The sequence below is a fragment of the Manis pentadactyla genome, chromosome 13 (assembly GCF_030020395.1).
Source record: "Manis pentadactyla isolate mManPen7 chromosome 13, mManPen7.hap1, whole genome shotgun sequence".
NCBI lineage: Eukaryota > Metazoa > Chordata > Mammalia > Pholidota > Manidae > Manis > Manis pentadactyla.
In genome coordinates, this window is record NC_080031.1 from 51,246,131 (window position 1) to 51,269,268 (window position 23,138).

The 23,138-nt window shown below is 37.0% G+C and overlaps 3 pseudogenes; all 3 read right to left on the reverse strand.

Moving 5' to 3' along the window:
• Positions 1-1,076: 1,076 nt before the first annotated feature.
• Positions 1,077-2,261, reverse strand: LOC118920018 (26S proteasome non-ATPase regulatory subunit 12-like; annotated as a pseudogene).
• A 4,415-nt stretch (positions 2,262-6,676) lies between these two features.
• Positions 6,677-10,928, reverse strand: LOC118920019 (olfactory receptor 2T29-like; annotated as a pseudogene).
• Positions 10,929-20,678: 9,750 nt separating this feature from the next.
• Positions 20,679-22,107, reverse strand: LOC118920020 (olfactory receptor 2T29-like; annotated as a pseudogene).
• Positions 22,108-23,138: the final 1,031 nt, after the last annotated feature.

The following is a 23,138-nucleotide window of genomic DNA, read 5'->3' on the forward strand; positions in this document are numbered from 1 at the left end:
CAACACTTGTTATTTCTTATCTTTTAGACAGTGGCCATTCTGACAGGTGTGAGGTGATATCTCAGTGGTTTTGATTTGCTTCTCCCTGATGATTAGCAATGCGGAGCATCGTTTCATGTGCCTGTTGGCCATGTGTATGTCTTTAGAAAAATGTCTATTCAGGTCCTCTGATCATTTTTTAATTGGGTTATTCATGTTTGGTGTTCAATCATATGAGTTCATTGTATATTTGGTAGTTAATCCCTCATCAGATAAATCATTCATGATATATTCTCTAATACCATAGGTTGCGTTTTTGTTCTGCTGATGGTGTCCTTTGCTGTATGGAGCTCTTTAGCTTGATGTTGTCCCACTTGTTCATTTTTCTTTCCTTTCCCTTGGATAAGAAGTGTCCAAAAAAATTAATTATTCATGCTCATGTTCAAGATATTTTTGTCTGTTTACTTCTGAGTGTTTCATATTTTCATATCTAATATTTAGGTCCTTAATCCATTTTTAGTTTACTTTTGTGTGTGGTGTTAGGTATTAATCTAGTTTCATTCTCTTGCATTAGCTGTCCAGTTTTCCCAAGACAATTTACTGAAGACACTGTCCCATCCCCATTGTATATTCTTTACTTTTTAGCTTTACAACTTAATTTATTTTAGTTAAAAACACTTAAACCACCATACCACAAAATGTTCTGGAACACAGGTAACCATAGACCATAAATGTGCATATACTGCTTTGATTATTATAATGATGGGTGTTAGCTGAATGAAAACTTATAAAAGCTAAAAATACATAATATGATAAAAAAACACTTTGGGTAAGTTATGAAAAAAGTTTTTCAGCACTCAAATAATATAAATGTATTCTTGCACCAATTGCAAGTGCAGTTAATAATGAAATTAGGGAATCGAAAGGTTGAAAGGAGCTTTAAACATATTCAGTATCTCTTAAAAATTAGACCAAGTAGCTGAGAATACAAAAGAAGCAAAAACAATCCCAACATATACACCACAACAGTCTTTTATTTAAAAAATGACTTCTGATTTAATTATTTTCTAAAAACTTTAAGGGTGCTGAGATCTTTATTATAGATTATGTATCAGCTCCTCTTTGGCTATGAGGTGTGTAGTTTTGTTCACTAGAGACATCAGTGAGTTCATTTCTGAGACCAGTCACTTAATAAATTATTTGGATTCTTGTTTTTCTGGAAGTTGATAATTCCTCCCAACCTATCTACTTTAGTGAAGATGGTCTTGTTAACTACTAGGTTTGAGAGAAAACCCTCTGACTCATCAACAGTTAGATTAAGAAGTTGAGTCATCCTCTTCATTGTTATCCTTGCATAATACTTGGCCATTATTCTAATATTATGTTCAACAACTCTGTCCTTCAAATCTTTCCACCTTTTTTCACCTTCCTTTGTAGAACCAAAAACATCAGTGGCAGGATGCTCAAGAGAACCTTTTCTTAATTCCATTCCATAGTCTTCAACAAGTGGGAACCAATGCATCAACTTGGTTGTGGTGAAAAGCTTTAAAAGGTCCTTGTACTTAGGGATTTCTTCTAAACTTCTTGTCGGTGAACCTAATCTGACTGTTCATTGTCAAAAGGAGCCAAGATAACATAGAATACACACTTTTCAGAGCCTGTTGCCACTTTTCACTTTCTGCCCTCTGCAAAGAGGATCATACATGTCATGCTCACAAGTAGGCAAGTAGGAGCCCTCAGGCTGATCCAGCTGAATCATTAAGTTACTGTATTTCAACTGTAATTTCTCTGTATTTTCCTCATGGAAAAACCTCGTGTTGATTTTCTTTCTGATGATTTGGATATGGATGTAATCCTTCACAGCTGGGCAGAGCCTATTTTGCTCCAAAATAAACTCCACTCGCCCTTCCTTTCCTAGTGACCCGTCGGTTTCCACCTGTAACTCTTGTAAAACGGAGGCTGCCTCTTTCACATCACTATTTCGCTCTTTTATAGTTGCTAATGGTTTAGTCAGTCAGCACCCTCAATTATAGCATAAAATTTCCTTCTGTAGCCATTCATAGAGTATCAATTAATTGAAGTTTGATTGGAAGGTCTATAATTTCATCAACATAAGAACAGCACTGTTGAACCAGTTTGCAACAGCTTGTTTTAACAGACTCCATCTTTTTGACAAAAGTATAATATTTTAGTTCATAAATACCATTCTTTAGCTTCATGAATCACAACTTCACTACTGCAAATAAGATATGGGATGTGGACACCATATAAGAAGCACAGTGGGTGTTTTTCCAAAGAGACAAGGTTTCAATGACTTTCTGAGGCCTTCCTTTCTCTGCCAGCTTCCCTGCACATGGGCAGCCTGAATCCCTGTGTGCCCAAGCCCAACTCTGCCATGGCAATATGCCCATCAGAGCACCACTGTCCCAGGCTGAGTGCCCCCAGACATCCCCCTATGTCAGCCACACCAGAGTCCCACTGTATACTCCTGCCTCCTTTGTCACACATTAACTGACCATATATGTATGGGCTCATGTCTGTGCTCTTTGCTCTGTTCCATTGATTTTAAGGTCTTTTCTCCTGCCAGTACCATACTCTTTTAATGACTGTGGCTTTGCAGTATAGCTTAAAGTCAGGAAGCATGATACTCCAGCTTTTGACTTCTTTCTCAAGATTGTTTTGGTTTTTCGTGGTCTTTGTGGATTTTTATAAGTTTTGGATATTTGTTCTAGTTAATGGAAAAATGCTATTGGTATTATGGCAGGGTTTGCATTGAAATTGTAAATTGTTTGGAGAGGATGCCTTTTGGACAATGTTGTTTCTTCTCATCCATGACCACAGGATAGATTTTCCTGGCCTATTTGTCTTCTTTATCTGGTTCCTTTCAGTGCAAAATAAGATGTTTTATTTGAAATTTTCCTTGGTACTTGAAGTGGGCTTTTATTGCTATGAACTTTCCACTTATAAGTAGTTTTGCTGATTCTGATAGAATTTTGAATTTAATATTTCTGTTTTCATTTGTCTCTACACATTTTTTTCCTCCTATGTTTTCTTTGATGAGTTTTTGGTTGTTCGGAAACATGTTGTTTAATTTCTACATTTTTTGTGGTTTTCCCTTTTATTTATTTACTTCATTTTGGTTTTATATTATTGTGGGTGGGAATAAAATATTTATGAATTTATCTTCTTTAATTATTGAGAATTATTTTGAGGCTTAAATGTGATCTCCCCTGAGCACATTTGATGTTTACTTGAGAAGAATCTTTATTTGTTGATTATGAATGGATTATTCTGTATGTATCTCTTTAGACCATCTGGTAAAATGTGCTATCTAAAGCCATTGTTTTGGATTTTCTAAGCCAGTTGATATTCTGTTTGGATGATCTAGCATTGATGTAAATGGAAGATTAAGGTCCCAGTTAATAACTTTTTACTGACAACTCCTGTTTCAGACTGTTAATATTCATTTTATATATTTAGGTTCCCCTTTATTGAGTTCATATATGTAAAGGTGCTGTATCATCTTGCAGGACTGATTCCTTTGTTATTATGTTAGGCTCTGTTTTGTTACACTGTTCTTTTTCCAGTTCATTTATCTTCTATGATAATAGCTGCTTTATTTTCACTCCCATTTCCTGGAACATCTTTTTGTGTATCTTCATTTTAATTCTGTGTTTATCCTTATTTCTGAAATGAGTCTTCCTATGCTACGATGACAGATGCCTATGCCTAGAGACAGATGACTCTTTTTTTTGGTAAAAAAAACATACCCAATTACGTTTAAAGTAATTGTGTATCCATATATATTATTGCCATTTGGTTAATTATTTTGTTTTTCTTTTTGTAATTACTATTCTTTTCTTTCTGTATTCCTTTGTGGTTTTGTAATATTTTGTTACATTTAAGTTACTTTCTTATTCTCTTTTGTGTAATTACTGTAATATTCACTTTCACCGTGAGGATCTCCTGTGACGTCCTATGTGTAACAGATTGTTTTGGTTGAGAGCAGTCTTAGTTTCAATACAATACATAATTCTACATTTTCACTTTCTCATGTATTTTGTTTTTGATGTGATGTTTTACATACTTTCATTTTATGCATCCCTTAATTATTGTAATTTTCATAGTGTACAAGTACTTTTTCTTTTGATCTTTAACTTTAAAAATTTGTTTTTTGAAAGTTAGTAATTATCATATATACTTCTTATATTTCTTTTGCTCTTTTATATAAATTTTCAGTGATGAATTTGCTTTCGCATGTTTTCTTGTCATTAAATAGTGCCATTGCATTTCAGCTTATAGACGTCCCTTTCATGTTTCTTGTAATAAGTCTGGTTTAGTTCATCTGGTGATGAAGCCCTTGAGGTTTTGCCTATTGGAAACTTCTCATCTCTCCGTCTGCTCTGAATGACGGCCGTGCCGGGTGGAGCACAGTCAGCTGGGGGACTTCTCCTGTCATGCTTTTAATATGTCGTCCTGCTGCTTCAAGTGCTGAGAAATTTTTACTGAAAAGTCTGCTGATAGCCTTATGGTGCTTCCTTTATATGTAGCAAGTTGTTTATTTCTTGCTACTTCTAAGATCCTCTCTTTAATTTTTACTTTTTCACATTTTAAAAAGAGTGTGACTTTGTGTCAGGATCTTGGTGTCATCTTACTTGGATGAGTAGTTGGGTGAGTAACTTGGGTAAGTTCCACTGTTTTGTCATCCAGATCACTGATGTGTTCTTCTGTTTCATCCCATCTCCCACTGAAACCTTCATTTATTATTCATTTCGATTATAATATTCTTCACCTCCATGACTTGTTTGGTTCTTGCAGGTATTTTCTATCTGTTTTTAAAATTCTCAATATGTTCATCTATTATTTTCCTGAGTTCAGTGGACATATTTATGACCATTACTCTGAACTCCTTGTCATGTAGATTTCTTACTACAGGAAGTCATCAAGCATGGCAAAATCATAATCCCAGTTTTTGAAAATAAGTTCTCTATTACTCACACTGACATATTCGACTAGTACCTGAGTTGTGTAGAGGCAAAGTCAATTTTTGTTTCAGCAAAAGTGAAAACAGTTATTAAAGTGTCAGTCACTTCACTGAGGCATTTTTTCTTCATTAGCATTCCCCTTGCCTGGTGTATGTGTGATGTACTTGAATTCTACCAAAATTGAATCTTATCAGTTTTTCCAATATATTCATTGTTTGAAGACATTTACAATGTCATCCTTTTAGAACAATTCATCTTCAGGTTTGAAGGACATTTATACTGTATATAAGTTCAAAGTTAATTTTTAAAATTCAATGTTTTCAGTATGCTGCTGAAATTTGTCCTGGTCTGCATCATTTCCTATGATGTGTCTTTTATTACTAGTTATATGCTTTGTCTCTATGATGAATCTCTTTCATCAGTGATTATATCTTTATTAATTATGATATATCTTTTTGCTTCAGAATGCTTCTTGTGCTTGAATTTTTGTTGTTACTTGCAATAGTGAATTCATCATTTTTGTCAAACATGGAAATTATTTCTCCATTATTTCATCAAATCATTTTTATATCCACCTATTTTTTTCTGTATTTGACATAATAACTACATATATGAAATATTTTAAATATTCTCACATTGGATAGATGTTTTTTCCCATTGTTTGTGTTCTCCATATCATTTTGGATAGTCTTACTTATTATGCCTTAATATTTACTATTTTTTCATTTTGAAATGCCCTGTATATTTTTTCAATCCAATACATTTTTCATCTCACATGTAATAATTGCATCACTAGTTGACCAACTTTTTCTTTGTATATTTACCATGTCTCTTACATGATCAAAACTTTCACTACTTTCTTGAATCTGTGGAATGCACCTGTAATAACTATATAACACATTATTTGAGAGATGGTCATATACACACAAGTCACTTTAATGCATTCATAACTACTTGTAACAATTTCTTTAGTTAATTAGAGCATTTTCACAAACTTCAAAAGAAATCCAAACCAGTTAACTATGAATCTCCTACTAACTCATCCATTCCAACCCTAAGCAAACAATAATTTAAATTTGGCCATAACGGTTTATGTATTCTGGGAGATTCATAAGAATGGAATTACATAATGAAGGGCCTTTTGTAACTATATTATTATACATAGCATATTTCTTTCAAAAGTTATGTTGAACCATGCATCAGAGCTTCATTGCTTTACAATGCAAAATAATATTTCATTGTATGTTTACATGATACTAGTCCATTCATCAGGTGATGGATATATTGTTTTTCTCAATATTCCAATGTTTCTGAATAATGTTGCTACGTACTAGATTTCATTTAGATATGTGTTTTGGTCTCCTTTAGGAATTATATAATATTGGAGCTTCAGGGTCATATGGCCAATCTTCCTTTCATTATTTGAGAAAATGCCACACTGATGTCCATAGCAACTGCACCAGTTATATTCTCACTGGTATTGCACAAGATTTTCATTATAAATGTCACTAATTAGACATTAATAGAATAAAATGTTTACAAACACTTTGAATGGAGAAAGTATATGAAATCAAAGAATTTTGAAGAACACAAACACAATTCATTAAAGAGTTGTGAAATTGAGATGAGACATCATGGTATGAAAGTCTAAGGAATAGCATTATCATAAGACAGGACAATTATAACATTTAGAAAAAATTAAAAACATGAAATCATGCTACTTCATAGTTTCTTGAAAGGTGGATCCCACATTCAAAACTTTCTTTAGAATTGTCATGAGTTCTGAGACTGTGAATTAATGGGTTTAGCACAGGAGTATGGTATAAAAGACAGATACCACCATGTCCTTCTCAGGGGTGTGGTAGGAACTGGGGAGCACATAAGTGTAGAAGGCAGCCCCAGAGAAGAGGGTGACCACAGTCATGTGGGAGGAGCAGGTGGCAAAGGCCTTCCTCCGGCCCTCTGCCGAGTTCATCCTGTGGATAGTGAGGAGGATGAAACCATAGGAGCCTGAAATGATGGTCACAGGGATGAGCAGCATGAGGACGCAGCAGAGGTACATGAGTGTCTCACAGATAGAGATGTCTGAGCAGGAGAGCTTCATCACAGCAGGGACCTCACAGAAAAACTGATGGATCTCCCAGGACCCACAGAAGGGGAAGTTCATGGTGATGGGAGTGAACAAGAAGCCATCCACAGATGCCAGAGTCCCAGAGCCCGATGCAAGGAGAATGCATGCACTGCGGTTCATGAGGACAGGGTAACGAGGAGGACACCAGATGGCTGCATAGCAGTCATAACCCATGACAGCTGGAAATAAAATTTCTGAACCTGACAGTAGTGTCACATAGAGGAACATCTGCATCCCACATCTGGGGGCTGAGATTGTGTTCACACCTGTGACCCGGTCCACAAGCACCTTGGGTACAATGATGGAAATGTATGTCACATCCATGAGAGAAAACTGGATGATGAAAAAGTACATGGGGTGTGGACGCGGGCATCAGTGTGTATCAGAAACATCAGGATAGTGTTTCCAGACAAGGCCATCAGGAAAACCACAGAAATGACCACACAAAGGACAGCTGGGTTTTGGGATTGACTGAAGATTCCCAGCAGTATGAACTCTGACCTCCTGTGTGGTTGGCCTTCCAGGTGGTGTCCTCCATGATTTCACCTGGCCCACCAAGGACAGAAGTAATGGATCACTCATGAGATGCCACCTGCTGAATGACTCTTTAGGGTGTCGGCATGTGTGTGTGTGTGTGTGTGTGTGTGTGTGTGTGTGTATCAAACCAGTTATGCTAAGTGGAGGAAACCCTATGGTCCCGGAGACTGAGAGGTTACACATTACCTGTAATTCTATGACTATGCCAGAAAATTAATAATTCACAACTGTGGGACAGAATAATTGGGAACTTGGAGGTTATCAAAGTTCAAGATCATGAGATGACCTCATGATATATGTCATTAATCCAGTATGGAAATTTGCATAGTCATGGGTGTATACAAACACAAAAAGTGAATTGTTAAAGATGCGATATCATTTTCTAAAATTTTTGTTATAGGACACAGAATTTCACTAACATCTCTGGTTTAATACCCAATTAGGCTCTTAAAACTCTTGAAGATTCATTCAATATAAGGAAGATTTTACATTTCACAGTGCATGCAAATACTGAGTTATTACATTGTACATTGTACACCTGAAACTAATATGTTATATGTCAATATTATACTTCAGTTTTAAAAAAGGCTTAAAAAGTTACTGAATCACAGTTCGAAATAACCCATATGAATGTCTGAACCCATTGTGCCTGTGAGACTTGGTCACACATTGAAGCAGTGTAGTTGGGTGGGTTGAGCTGTATATTCAGAAGTAGCCAGTGGGCCTCGCCAAGGAACCATTTGGACATCCTGGGGGCAACGTTAGGATCCCAGACTTTGAAGCTGTACTGCAGCTGTGGGTCCAGATTATCCTGCTCCCCTATCCCCCACTCCACTCTACATAAAATGAGGGCCAGCACAATTATGTCAGGCATGGTTAGGAACAAATGAACTAAAATTATGGAGGTGGTTAGGTAATGACCAGTTACAGTGAATACATATATATACCACTATTTTAAAGAATTAATATATATAGAGAGAGAATTGCACAGAATATATGTAAGCAAGGGCTCTTGTTCTTCTTGTCTCATGATATAAATTGCAGTTAGGTCAGTTCACCAGTTTTAGTATCTATATATGCTTTTGATAAATTGTATTTCATAATTTCTGTATTCCTAAAGAGTTTATGCATGAATTTGTCTATATATTTATACTTATATAATACATACTTACATGTGTATATAGACATATATAATTTTTATAATTATAAAAACTTTAAATTAATAAACACAGGTATATAAATATAAATGAATATGCACATATAATGTATTTATTATTTTAGTCCTGGTTAAGCAGAACTTTATGCTGACATCCATTTTTCTTCTATGTAGTATATGTTTTTCAAAGTAGGAATTCATCATTTTAAAACTTCTACCATTTGCTGTAAATATCAGGGGACAACAAATAGGATTTAGAGGGTCATCGGTATTTATCAGAAAAGCTTTTGTTTTCCATAGGTTATCTTTTTTAATGTACACAGAAGATAATTTTCATGGAAACTGAGATGCAAAGAGGAAAACGGAATAACACGGAGAGATTCCTGACTCCAATTCCCCGTTGGCCCCTCGGTCCTGCTACTCACCGGCAGCTTCTGATTCATCTGAAGTTGAATCAAAGACAAATTAAAATTCATTACACCTAGGGAGGTCACAATCAGTCTATTCAGGAACAAATGTTGTATAAATATGATTTAAAGTAGAATTTTAAAGTAACTACAATATAAATAAAATGGATGATAGATGCAAAAGATATCTGATCTTTCTTAAGGGAACCAGTGACAGTTTATCTGTATTTTCTCATGAAGATTAGATCTCTGCAGATTTTCAGGTTTTTCTTCAAGATAAAATGCAGTAAAAGGGAAAATATGGGGTCCTTTTTCTGGAAAGAGTTGAGAGGTGTTTATATTTCAGGGATATTTCCCAATGATATTTAACATGTCAAATATATTTTATACTACTGCATTAATTACAAATGTTAATCACTATAATCAAATTGTTAATAAATTGAATTTATTTAGGCTATTAAAGCAGCAGACAACACTCACAGTGACTTCAATTTCTTAATGTAAATATCCAAGAAATACGGACATATTGTGTTAGAAAATTAATCTTTCAAATAGAACCCTCACTGGCATATGGATTCGGAGCTCTATGAAAAAGTTAAAAACAGTCCAGTTAATTGCAAAACAGACATGTTTGCCAGTCTATACTTGTGGTCAAACTAAATGAGGGCTAGCAGAGGTACCAGTCATGTGAGACCTTCAGCTGTTTGCTGAGCAAGTGGAGGGAAACTGGAAGGGAATTTGGGGGTCACTGGGGAAATCTCTGCTGCACCTCAGTAAATGGGAATCAGCATCACAGCAAGCAACCCACGTGGGATACAGACCTAGAGGGAGCAGTGTGTGCACCACCCTCAGCAGTGGCCCCCATGCAGACTTAGTCGAATGCAACTCCTTGAGTTTCATGGAAGCAGTTTAGTGCATCTTTAACTTGAGGTCATTGATAGTGTCTGTGGCATATGCCAAACCTTTATGTGAAGCTGATGGCATTCCAGGAATTGTCCTAATGCTCACCACATTCCATCCTTCCCAGGAGCCTGTGAGTTACCTACTCAGCTTACTTTGTCCTTTTACATGATAAAAGCTTCAGGATCTCAGAGAATTTGCCTAATGACACAAACCAAGTGGGGTGAGAGGTGTCTCAGCCCATGATTCGACCCCACAGGCTGTGCCTCTCCCCCAGGTCTCTTGACAGCAGGTCTTCCCTCCATGGGGGATGACCTGGTGTTGGGCACCCATGTCAGCTTTCCTGGGGAACTATAAGTATGATGGAGACACTTGTTTCTAGTATTTTATAAACCTCAGAAATCAACTCCAAGTTATCATCCCCACTCCATGTAAAATAGTAGCTCTTCCTCTGTAAATTTCAATCTCAAGAAAAGGAAATGCATCATCCAGTAAATGGGGATGAATGTATATATTCCTTTTCCCACAAATAGTTGGAAAACAAAAACACGTTTCCTAATATATTGCAGTAAATACATGCAATATAGACAGATTCGTAAGATAAAGCATACATGCTTTCCTTCTTAAATACAGATAGGTCAAAACTGAGAAAACAGTTTCAGCTAATAAAATGTGAGAGAAGAACAGTCGATACAATAATTACCCTCTCCCCTTGAAGTTCTGTCTACTTCTGTGGTTGAGACCACCACCAGGTGATGTTTCTCATCCCATCCAGATGGGCTAATGGCGCATGTCCAGGATAAGTGTACAAATAAGTAGGAGAGAGACGTCATCCCTGGCGTTACTATGCCCATTGAGTGGATGCTTTTCCTTTTGACAAATCCCCTCTGAGACTCTGATGAGGAATGTAATTAAGAGAGCTAACGAAGCTAATGGATAGCCCTGTTAAAATTTTTGTATTTTTTTCTTATGTCTTAAAAATAATCTTTTACTGTTAATGTTAACATGTATGAAAAGCTAAACCTATATTAACAATAATCACAAATCCCAACACCTGCAATAAATTCTTGGTTATGAATATGTTCATGTATATATGAATACATGTACCTTCTCCTTTAAAGTTCAATGAAAATTTGTGAAATACTGTTACTTTTTCTTTTTCACTGATAAAGAATCTGAAACTAGTAATTCAATAGATTTGTCAATGACAAAACCACTAGTCATCATGGTGCTTGAAAGTAAAATTAAGTTCATTTTCTTCACATCTTTATTCTGAACTCTCTTCAATGGATGACTGGTTATATACTTAATTCTGTTATTTATATGAAATCTGTTAATTTAATGCTACATTATTTTCTCTTTATTTCAACTTATTTCTTTATACAATTTTCCAGTTTTATTGAGATATAATGACATGTAACATTTTATATTACAATATGTGTAATGTAGTTTCATGACTTAAATTCAGTATTTGATCCATTTTGAGTTTATTTTTGTGTCTGGAGTTAGACATTAATCCAGTTTCGCTCTGTTACATGTAGCTGTCTAGTATTTTTTTATTAAGGTATCATTGATATACAACCTTATGAAAGTTTCACATGAGCAGCATGTGGTTACTACATTCCTCCCTATTATCAAGTCCCCACCACATACCCCATTATAGTCACTGACAATCAGCATAGTAAGACACTATAGAGTCACTGCTTGTCTTCTTTGTGCTATACTGCCACCCCCGTGCCCTCCCTATATTATGCATGCTAATCATAATGCCCCTTAATGCCCTTCTCCCTCCCTTCCCACAGACCCACCCCAACCCCTTTCCCTTTGGTAACTGCTAGGCCATTCTTGGGTTCTGTGAATCTGCTTCTGTTTTGTTTCTTCAGTTTTTGCTTTGTTGTTATACTCCACAGATGAGTGAAATCATTTGATACTTGTATTTCTCCCCCTGGCTTATTTCACTGAGCATAATACCCTCTAGCTCCATCCATGTTGTTGCAAATGATAGGATTTGTTTTCTTCTTCTGGTTGAACAATATTCCATTGTGTATATGTACCACATCTTCTTATCCATTCATCTACTGATGGACACAGGTTGCCTTCATGTCTGAGCTATTGTAAATAATGCTGAGATAAACATAGGGGTGCATATGTCTTTTTGAATCTGTGATCTTGTTTTCTTAGGGTAAATTCCTATGAATGGAATTCCTGAGTCAAATGGTATTTCTGTTGTTAGTTTTGTGAGGAACCTCCATATTGCTTTCCATAATGGTTGAACTAATTTATATTCACACCAACAGTGTAGGAGGGTTCCTCTTTCTCTACATCCTCCCCAGCATTTGTTGTTTCTTGTCTTTTGGATGTTGGCCATCCTGACTGGTGTGAGGTGATTTCTCATTGTGGTTTTAATTTGCATTTCCCTGATGATTAACAATGTGGAGCATTTTTTCATGTCCCTGTTGGCCATCTGAAATTCTTCTTCGGACAAGTGTCTGTTCAGATCCTCTGCCTCTTTTTTAATTGGGTTATTTGCTTTTTGGGTGTTGAGGCCTGTGAGCTCATTATATATTTTGGATGTTAACCCCTTATCAGATATGGAATTTATGAATATATTCTTCCATATGTTAGGATGCCTTTTTTTTTTTTACTGATGTTGTCCTTTGATGTACAGAAGCTTTTTAGTTTGATGTAGTCCCATTTGTTAATTTTTGCTTTTGTTTCCCTTGACCGAGGAGATATGTTCATGAAAAAGTTGCTCATGTGTATATTCAAGAGAGTTTTGCCTATGTTTTCCTAGTTTTATGGTTTCATGACTTATATACAGATCTTTGATCCATTTTGTGTTTACTTTTTTGTGTGGAGTTAGACAGTAATCCAGTTTCATTCTCTTACATGTAGCTATCCAGTTTTGCCAACACCAGCTGTTGAACAAGCTGTCCTTTCCCCATTGCATTTCCATGACTTCTTTATCATATGTTAATTGGCCATATGTGTGTGGGCTTAAGTCTGGACTCTCTGTTCTATTCCATTGATCTATGAGTCTGTTCTTGTGCCAGTACCAAATTGTCTTGATTACCATGGCTTTACAGTAGAACTTGAAGTCGGCAAATGCGATCCTCCCCACTTTCCTCTTCCTTCTAAGGATTGTTTTGGCTATTCTGGGTCTTTTGTGGTACCATATGAATTTTAGAACTATTTGTTCTAGTTTGTTGAAGAATGCTGTTGGTATTTAGATAGGGACTGCATTGAATCTGTAGATTGCTTTAGGCAAGATGGCCATTTTGCAAATAATATTTCTTCCTATCCATGAGCATGGGATTTATTTCCATTTATTGGTGTATTCTTTAATTTCTCTCAAGAGGGTCTTGGAGTTTTCAGGGTATAGGTCTTTCACTTCCTTGATTAGCTTTATTCCTAGGTATTTTAATTTTTGATGCAATTGTGAATGGAAATGTTTTTCCTAATTTCTCTCCCTGCTGGTTCCTCATTAGTGTATAGGAATGCAACAGATTTCTGTGTATCAATTTTATATCCTGCAGCTTTGCTGAATTAAGGTATTAGTTATAGTACTTTTGGAGTGGATTCTTTAGGGGTTTTTATATACAATATCATGTCCTCTGCAAAGAGTGACAATTTAGTTTGTTCCTTGTCAATAGGGATGCCTTTTATTACTTTATGTTGTCAATTGCTGTGGCTAGGACCTTCAAATGCTGTGGCTAGGACCTCCAGTACTATGTTGAATAAATGTGGGGAGAGTGGGTATCTTTTTCTTGTCCCCAATATTAGAGGAAAAGCTTTCAGCTTTTCACTGTTAAATGATGTTGGCTTTGGGTTTCTCCTATATGGTCTTCATTATATTGAGGTACTTGCCCTCTATACTCATTTAGTTGAGAGATTTTTGGGCCTCATTTATTATTGTTTTTCTATTTTCATTAATTTTGAATTCAGACTGTTTATTTGCGATTGTTCTTCCTTGTTTAGAAATGTCTGAATTGCTGTATAATTTCCTCAAAGAACTGCATTCACTGTGTCCCACAGAATATGGGCATTGAGCTGTTGTTTTCATTTGTATGATTGATTCATACGTATGATTCATATTGCTTGATCTCTGTTTTAATTTGGTCATTGATCCATTGATTACTTAGAAGTATGTAGTTAAGCCTCCATGTATTTGTGGGTCTTTTTGTTTTCTTTTCACAATTTATTTCTAATTTCATACCTTTTTGATCTGAGAAGTTGGTTGGTACAATTTCAATATTTTTGAATTTACTCTTTTTGTGGCCTAGTATGCAATCTATTGTTGAAAATGTTCCATGTACACTTGAGAAGAATGTGTATCCTGCTACTTTTGGGTGGAGTATTCTGTAAATGTCTGTTAGGTCCATCTGTTTTAATGTGTTGTTCAGTGCCTCCATGTCCTTACTTATTTTCTGTCTGGTTGATCTGTCCTTTGGAATGAGTGATGCATTGAAGTCTCCTATAGTGAATGTATTGCATTCTATTTCCCCCTCTATTTCTGTTAGTATTTGTTTCACATATGTAGATGCTCCTATGTTGGGTGCATGGATATTTATAATGGTTATATCTTCCTGTTGGATGGACCCCTTTATCATTATGTAATGTTCTTCTTTGCCTTTTGTTACTTTCTTTGTTTCGAAGTCTATTTTATCTGATACAAGTATTGCACCTCCTGCTTTTTTTCTCCCTATTGTTTGTATGAAATATCTTTTTTCATCCCTTCACTTTTAGTCTGTGTATGTCCTTGGGTTTGAAGTGAGTCTTTTGTAGGCAGCACACAGATGGGTCTTACATGTCTATCCATTCTGTAACTCTGTGCCTTTTGATTGGTGCATTCAGACCATTTACATTTAGGGCGATTATCAATAGATATGTTCTTATTGCCATTGCAGGCTTTGGATTAGTAGTTACCAAATGTTCAAGGGTAATTCCCTTACTATCCAACAGTTTAACTTTATCACTTATTATGCTATTACAAACGCAATCTGAAAACTTTTTTCTCCCTTTTTTGTCTTCCTCCTCCACTCTTTGTATGTTAGGTGTCGTATTCTATACTGTTTGTGTGTCCTTTGATTGACTTTTTTGGTAGCTGATTTAATTTTGCATTTGTTTAATAATGAATTGGTGTACTTCCTTTACTGTGGTTTTATTTTCTCTGGTGAAAGCTATTTAGCCTTAAGAACACTTCCATCTATAGCAGTCCCTTTAAAATACACTGCAGAGACAGTTTATGGGAAGTAAATTCCCTCAACTTTTGCTTATCTGGAAATTGTTTAATCCCTTCTTCAAATTTAAAAGATAATCTTTCCAGATAGAGTATTCTTGGTTGCAGGCCCTTCTGTTACATTGCATTGAACATATCATGCCACTCCCTTTTGGCCTGTAAGGTTTCTGCTGAGAAGTCTGATGATAGCTTGATGGGTTTTCCTTTGTAGGTGATCTTTTTTCTCTCTCTGGCTGCTTTTAATACTCTGTTCCAGTCCTTGATCATTGCCATTTTAATTATCATATGTCTTGGTGTTGTCCTCCTTGGGTCCCATGTGTTTGGAGATCTGTGAACTTCCATGGCCTGAGAGACTATTTCCTTCCCCATAACGGGGAAGTTTTCATCAATTATTTCTTCAAAGACACTTTCTATCCCTTTTTCTGTCTCTTCTTCTTCCGGTGTCACTAGAATGTAAATATTGTTCCATTTTGATTGGTCCCACAGTTTTCTTAATATTCTTTCATTCCTAGAGATCCTTTTTTTCTCTCTTTGCCTCAGCTTCTTTGTATTCCTGTTCTCTAATTTCTATCCCATTTATCATCTTTACTCATCTGATCTGCTTTTAAATCACTCCATTGTATGTTTCATTTCAGCTACTGCATTTTCACAGTATCTATCTCTGTCTTGAATTCCTTCATTAGATCTTGAATATTTTTCTGTAGCTCTGTTCACATGCTTATGGCTTTTATTTTCAATTATTTTGCAGGAAGATTGGTGATTTTAGTTTCACTTAGCCCTCTTTCTTGTGTTTGAGGAATTTTGGATTGAACAAGGTTTTTCTGCCTTTTCATAATCTTGGAGCAATTGCAAGGTTTTCAGGGAAGCAGTGCTGGAGCCTACCCAAAGGTGAGAGCTCTTTCCTGCTTCCCTGCTTCACAGCCTGCCTCTGCTGTCAGGGTCAGTGAGTCGCATGCCAGGAGCAGCCTCTGCATTAAGCCCTATACTGCCATAGGTGGGGCTGCCCTCTGGCTGGCCTGGAATAATGGCATGGGTCACAGGTAATCCATGCCAGTGCCTGCCAAGAGGACAGAACTCTTGCCTAGTTCCCTACCACAGTGCCTGTCTCTGCTGTCAGAGCTTGTGAGCCACGCACAGGGAGCAGCCTCTGTGTTAAGCCACTGTAGCTGCTTTAAGTGGGGCTGCCCTCTGGCTGGCCTGAAGCAATGACTGGGGTAGCAGGTTTGCATGCAGGTGCTGGCTGGGAGGCAGGAGTTGCAGGCTGCTTACCATGGTGGGGTCCATTGCCCGCAAGGGGATGGAGTGCCTGAAGCTCCTGAAAGTTCCCAACCTGCTAGGCTGAATGTGCTGGGACAATTTTGTCCACCTGTTCCTTCTCCTGAGCAGCAAGCTCTGTGCAATCCTTGCCCCTATAACAGCCCTCTCACAGTTAGGAAGTCTTTCAAAGGGCACGCCTTTCTTTTGTTCCAGAGCAGCCAGTGTGGGAACCTGTTCTCCATAAAAGGCTGGAATCTCAGTCCCTGACTTTGCTTTTCAACCCCTCTAATCTCCAGAACACCATACAATGTGAGTTTGTGTTCCTAGAGAAGATCTCCAGAGTGGGGTATTTATCAGTTGTGAGCTTCGACTCCCTCCCTGCTCTGTGTCTCTTCCTCCTGCTGGTGAGCTGGGGTGGGGACTACATATATATCAAGGGACTAATATTAATAATCTGTGAGGATCCAAATCAGTGCACAAACTATGGATTCAAAAATTAACATAATCTTATACTTGGCTAATTCAGAGCTTAAGAAATACTATGGAGCAATTAATATATATAAAGATGCTAAATAAATATTAGAAAAATGTAAATACATACATGCAATCTAGGTGGAGTTGGTAATATTGCAAATATCTGCAAAGTGCAGCCAGTAATAATGAGTAGGTCAAGGTTAAACAGAGGGGGATGGGGGTAGGAATTTCATCAAAGATGTAGAATGAGCCAATGGCGCCATCAAAGGGGTGCTCTCTGCAGCATTGGTCCTGACGGGCAGCAGGAGAGGCAGTGGTTTGCAGGACCCGTGGCAGCTGAAGCTGTAAGGGGGGATGACCATTGGTGACACCTGGTCCCAGGTGGAGGAACTCAGCCAACTCTGGCCGAGAAGGTGCTGAGGGAGTAAATACCCAGACCTCAGTCTGCTCCTGCCCTCCAGTCCCCTGCTGGGCTCTCTCACTGGCCAAACCATCCAGAATTCAGAGGGACAAGTAGCCCCCTCTGATCACAGAGCAGACATGGAGGAGCAGAGATGCTTGAGGGGCAGGATAGAGACTCTTCAGCACAATGGAAATGGAAAAAATGGAGTTCTTTCTTCTTAGATAGTGGGGGCTAAATTAATATTGCATAACATGAAAATTAACCATTTGTATCAACATTAAAAGTAATTGATAATTTGAGTCATAATATGCCCCTGGGAATCTTTCATAAAAAAGTAATCATATATATGAAGAAAGATATTTGTTCAAAACACCAATTTTTCAAATAACAGTCATCAAGATCCTACAATGCCCCCATTAAGTTTGTTAATGGGGAATTCACTTATTTTATAATATTCATCTATTATTTATTATTTTCCACTGAATTGTAGATGACATAAAATAGTATATTAGTTCCATGTGTACAAAACAGTGGCTTGAAAATTATGAAATGCTCACCACTGTAAGTGCAGTTATCATCTGTCACCTTCATAGTTAATAAAATATTACTGGCTAATTTCCTATTGTATACTTTTTTGTCACTATGACTTATTTATTTTGTACCTGTTACCTATCTTCCTGCCTGTTCCCTTCCAGCAACCACCAAATGGTTCTCTGTATTTATGAGTCTGTTTTTGTTTTTGTTTATTTGTTAATTTGTTCTGTTTTCTAGATTCCACATATAAGTGAAATCATGTGGTATTTGTCTTTTTCTGCCACCTAGCATTCTTTACTTTCATTTAGCATTCCATCTTGGTCTATACATGTTGTCATGAATGGAAAGAGTTCATTACTATTTTATGGTTGAGTAATATTCCGTTATATATATATATATACCACATCAATCTTATAAGATGATGTGACCCATTGATGGACACAGGTTTCTTCCATATCTTAGCTATTGCATGCAAATATGAATAAAAGTAGAGTTAGATGCATCCTTTCAAATTAGTGTAAATACTCAGAAGTAGAATTACTGAATCATAAGGATTTTTCTTTTCTTTCTTTTTTAGGAAATTTCTTACTCTTTCCCATAGTGGCTGAACAAATTTATATTTCCACCAGCAGTTTATGAAGATTCTATTTTCTCAACATCCTTGCCAACACTTGTTATTTCCATATTGACTCATGTGAGGATATTACTAGATTGTGTGACTTACCTCCATTTCCCTGGTGATTAGTTATGTTGAGCATTCCTTCATGTGCACTGGTCATCTCTGTGTCTTGGAAGAATGCCTATGTGGACATTGTATCCATATTTAACTGGACTATTTCTTTTTTTGATGTTGAGTTGCATAAGTTCTTTACACCTTTTGTACATTTACCCCATATCACACATATAACTTTCAAATATACTCCTCATTTCTGTAAGTTCCCTTTTCATATTGTTGATAGTATCCTTCACTGTGTCAAAGTTTTTTAGTTTGACATATTCCCAATTGTTTACTTCTGCTTTCTTTTCCCTGCTGTACTGGGGAGACATATCCAGGAAAAGAAAGTGTTAAGGCTGATTCCCAAAAGTTACTGCTTATGTCATATTTTTAATTTATTTTATGAAATGCAATAGATATAAAATATTGTATTGGATTTGGATGTAAAACACACTGATTTGACAATTATATACTAAACACCACAGTAAGTGTTGTTAACACTTGTCACTACAGAAAGACATTACAATATTACTTGATATGTTCCCTGTATTATGTATCCGTCCCTGTGACTAATTTATTCTTATAATTTCAAGTTTGTACCTTTTTATGTCCTTCACCTTATGCCCATCCATATCCCCCTCTTGGAAGAATATGGTTGCACACAACATTTTGGTTAATTTTGCTCAGTTTCTTCCCAATATTTTGGGTATTGTAAGTGGAACCATCAAATATGTGTAACAGTATGGTCCACCAAGTTGAGTTGTAATTCATATGCTTCTCAATTATTTTAAATTTCATGTGTACATATTTAATTTGTTCAGTTTTACTCTGACAACAATATTGGAAATTGGTTTTCCACATTATTTCCTGAACACTACAGATCCATAGTTTACAGTCATAAACTATTCATGGTTAATATGCAATCATGTCTGTGGCTTTATGAAATGGATCCAAGGCCCCAATCACTGCAAATATCCTTCCCCACAGGCCTTCCTGGTGCTCAGCATGTCCAGGTGCACATAGACCAACACTGTTCAGCTCACCGTCCATACTCACCTGGTTTCCAGACCTCTACTCTTCACTTCTCCAATTGATTGCTATCTATTTAACATTACTAAAGTGTTATTCCTGTCATTTCAATACTGTTTGTAAACTTCTAGGTCACAAAAGGGTAAGAAATGAGTCTGTAATATAAAGCATGAAAGGGAGAGCCATTGAAATATTTACCAGTCCTGCTTGGATACCTGTATGATTTTTGTTCATGTTTATCTGGGGTATCTTGTCTCTGTGCAAGTTCTCCATGATACAGCCTCCTACACTCATTTGCGGTAACATCTAGTCACCATTTAAAACTGAGAACCAGGTTCTTCTGTCAGTTATTTATCATCAGTTGTCTCAGGTCTAGGTAGCACTGATTTGACCTTACGAGCTGCACCCTTTCCACAGGAGCATCAAGGCACATCATATAATTTATAACACCTATTGCATATAGACTATAACTACAGGTTCATACTTCTTGTGGATACCAACAACTTAGTATTCAGATTTTGATTTCATTTAGCTATTTTTTATTTTATTGTAGCATAAAAATATGTACTGAGTAATTGAATCAATAAATGAGTTTGAATATTTGATATCCTGCCTTCCATTTTTCTAATAAATTACATACTTCAAAACAGCGCAGATGTCACCGCATGCAAGAGATCTTCCTCAATCTTCTTAATAGTCTTCCCATGGTTCTAAAACTTCTACCTGCTGGGGAATATTAATCACCACTAATGCCTTAGTTGGAACATGTGGGATGAGGGAGACAAAATAAAAGCATACAGGTAATTGTCTCAGTAAAGATTCAGCACTTTAAAAAGAGTGTTTTTAAAGACTGTGTGTTACATACACTGCCACCAAACAGATTACAATAAAAAATGGGAAAGAAAAAAAAGACTCAAAAAAGGTGGGAGGATTGACATTTTAACTGTTTATGTGGGAAAATTTTACTTTTATAAAAAAGTAGCATGGGTATGAATGGTACAAACAACACCCACCCGCTCTTTACCAAGACCCTCCAGTTGTTCATATTTTACCTTCTTTGTTTTAACACTTTTCTACTCCCCCTATCATTTAAATCAATTTCATAATTTCACATGACATTTTTCCTATAAATATTTTTGTTATATATTCCTAGGAATATGGATATTCTTCTACAGCGAGTGCAGTTATCAACCTCAGTATATGTAACTTATATAATGATTGTATAAAGTATTTTGAATGAAGAAAGTTTAGAAAATTGAGTTTTCTACTAGATGGAACCAATTTTTAGAAGAGGTGCAAAATTAGATTAGACACAGTGCTATGTAAGTCTGAAGAATAATGCTGATAAAAGATTCTAAACATATAATGTAGAGTGAAGGAAAATATATTGATATCAGTTTCCTACTTTATGGTTCCTTGAAAGACAGGTCCCACATTCAGCATTTTCTTTAGAGTCCCATAACATCCTTATTCCTTAGACTGTAGATCAAAGGGTTTAGCACAGGAGTGAGTATGGTGTAAAAGACAGAAACCACCATGTCCTTCTCAGGAGTGTGGTAGGAGCTGGGGAGCATGTAGGTGTAGACGGCAGCCCCATAGAAGAGGGTGACCACAGTCATGTGGGAGTAGCAGGTGGCAAAGGCCTTCCTCTGGCCCTCTGCTGAGTTCATCCTGAGGATGGTGAGGAGGATGAAACCATAGGAGCCTGAAATGATGGTCACAGGGATGAGCAGCATGAGGACGCAGCAGAGGTACATGATTGTCTCACAGATGGAGGTGTCTGAGCAGGAGAACTTCAATACAGCAGTGACTTCAAAGAAAAAATGACGGACCTCCCAGGATCTGCAAAAGGGGAAAGTCATAGTGACAGATGTGACATGAAGCCATCCACTGATCCCAGGAGCCAGTAGCCAGATGCCAGGAGAACACACACCCTGTGGTTCATGAGGACAGGGTAATGGAGAGGATGGCAGATGGCTGCATAGTGGTCATAGGCCATGGCTGCCAGGAGGAAACATTCTGATACACCTAGTGTCACATAGAGGAACTTCTGCATCCCACATTCGGGGGCTGAGATCGTGTTCACACCCATGACCCTGTCCACAAGCATCTTGTGCACAGTGACGGAAATGTACGTCATGTCCTTGAGAGACAACTGGCTGATGAAAAAGTACGTGGGGGTGTGGAGGTGGGCCTCAGAACATATGAGAAGGATCAGGATGGTGTTTCCAGACAAGGCCATCAGGAAAACCATGAAAATGACCACACAAAGAGGGCTGGATGTTTGGACTGACTGAAGATTCCCAACAGGATGAACTCTGACCTTCCTGAGTGGTTGGCCATCCAGGTGGTGTCCTCCATGATTTCACCTGGCCCTCCATGGAGAGAAGTAATGGAGCACTCATGAGATGCAACCTACTGAAGGACTATTTAGTGTATGTGTGCATATGGCTGTGTATGTGTGTATCAACCCAATTATTCCCAAGTGGAGGCACTCCATGCCCTGGAGACTTAGAGGTTACATATTACCTGTATTTCTATGATTGTACCAGAAAATAATAATTCACAACTCTGGAACAGAATAATTAGTAACTTATGAGGTTTTCAAAGTCCAAAGTCATGAGATGACCTAATGATATATGTCTTTTATCAAGAATGTAAATACACTGGTGTATGTGAACACAAAAGTGAATTATTAATAAAGAATATCAATCTTCTAAAAATTTTTTATATAGGAATCAGGATTTCATTAACATCTCTGGTTTGAGAATCTAGGTAGTGTCTTAAACACTCTTGAAGCTGTATTCCATATAAGAACTATTTTGTTTAACCATGTACCCAAATACTGAGTCATTACATTATACTCCTGAAACTAATAAAATGTTATATGTCAATTATACTTCAATATATAAAAAGACTTAAAAAGTAACTAAATCACAGTTTGAGAAAATACACATGAATGTTTGAACCCATTGTGCCCGTGAAACTGGGTCACATGTTGAAGCAGTGTAGTTGGGTGGGTTGAGCCGTATATTCAGAAGTAGCCTGTGGGCCTCGCCAAGGAACCCTTTGGACAACCTAGGGGCAATGTTAGGAGCCCAGACTCTGAAGCCGTACTGCAGCTGTGGGTCCAGCTTATCCTGCACCCCTGTTTCCCTGTCCACTCTACATAAAATGCACACACGCACAATGATCTCAGGCATGGTTAGGAACAAATGAGCTAAAATAGTGGAAGCAGTTGGAACCTGCCAGTTATTGATGAATATACATGCATACTGCTGTTTTAAATAATTAATATGTAGAGAAATAATTGTGCAGAATCTGGGTAAGATACTGCTCTTACTATTATTGTCTGATGATATAAGATGTATTAGCTCAGTTCACCAGTCTTT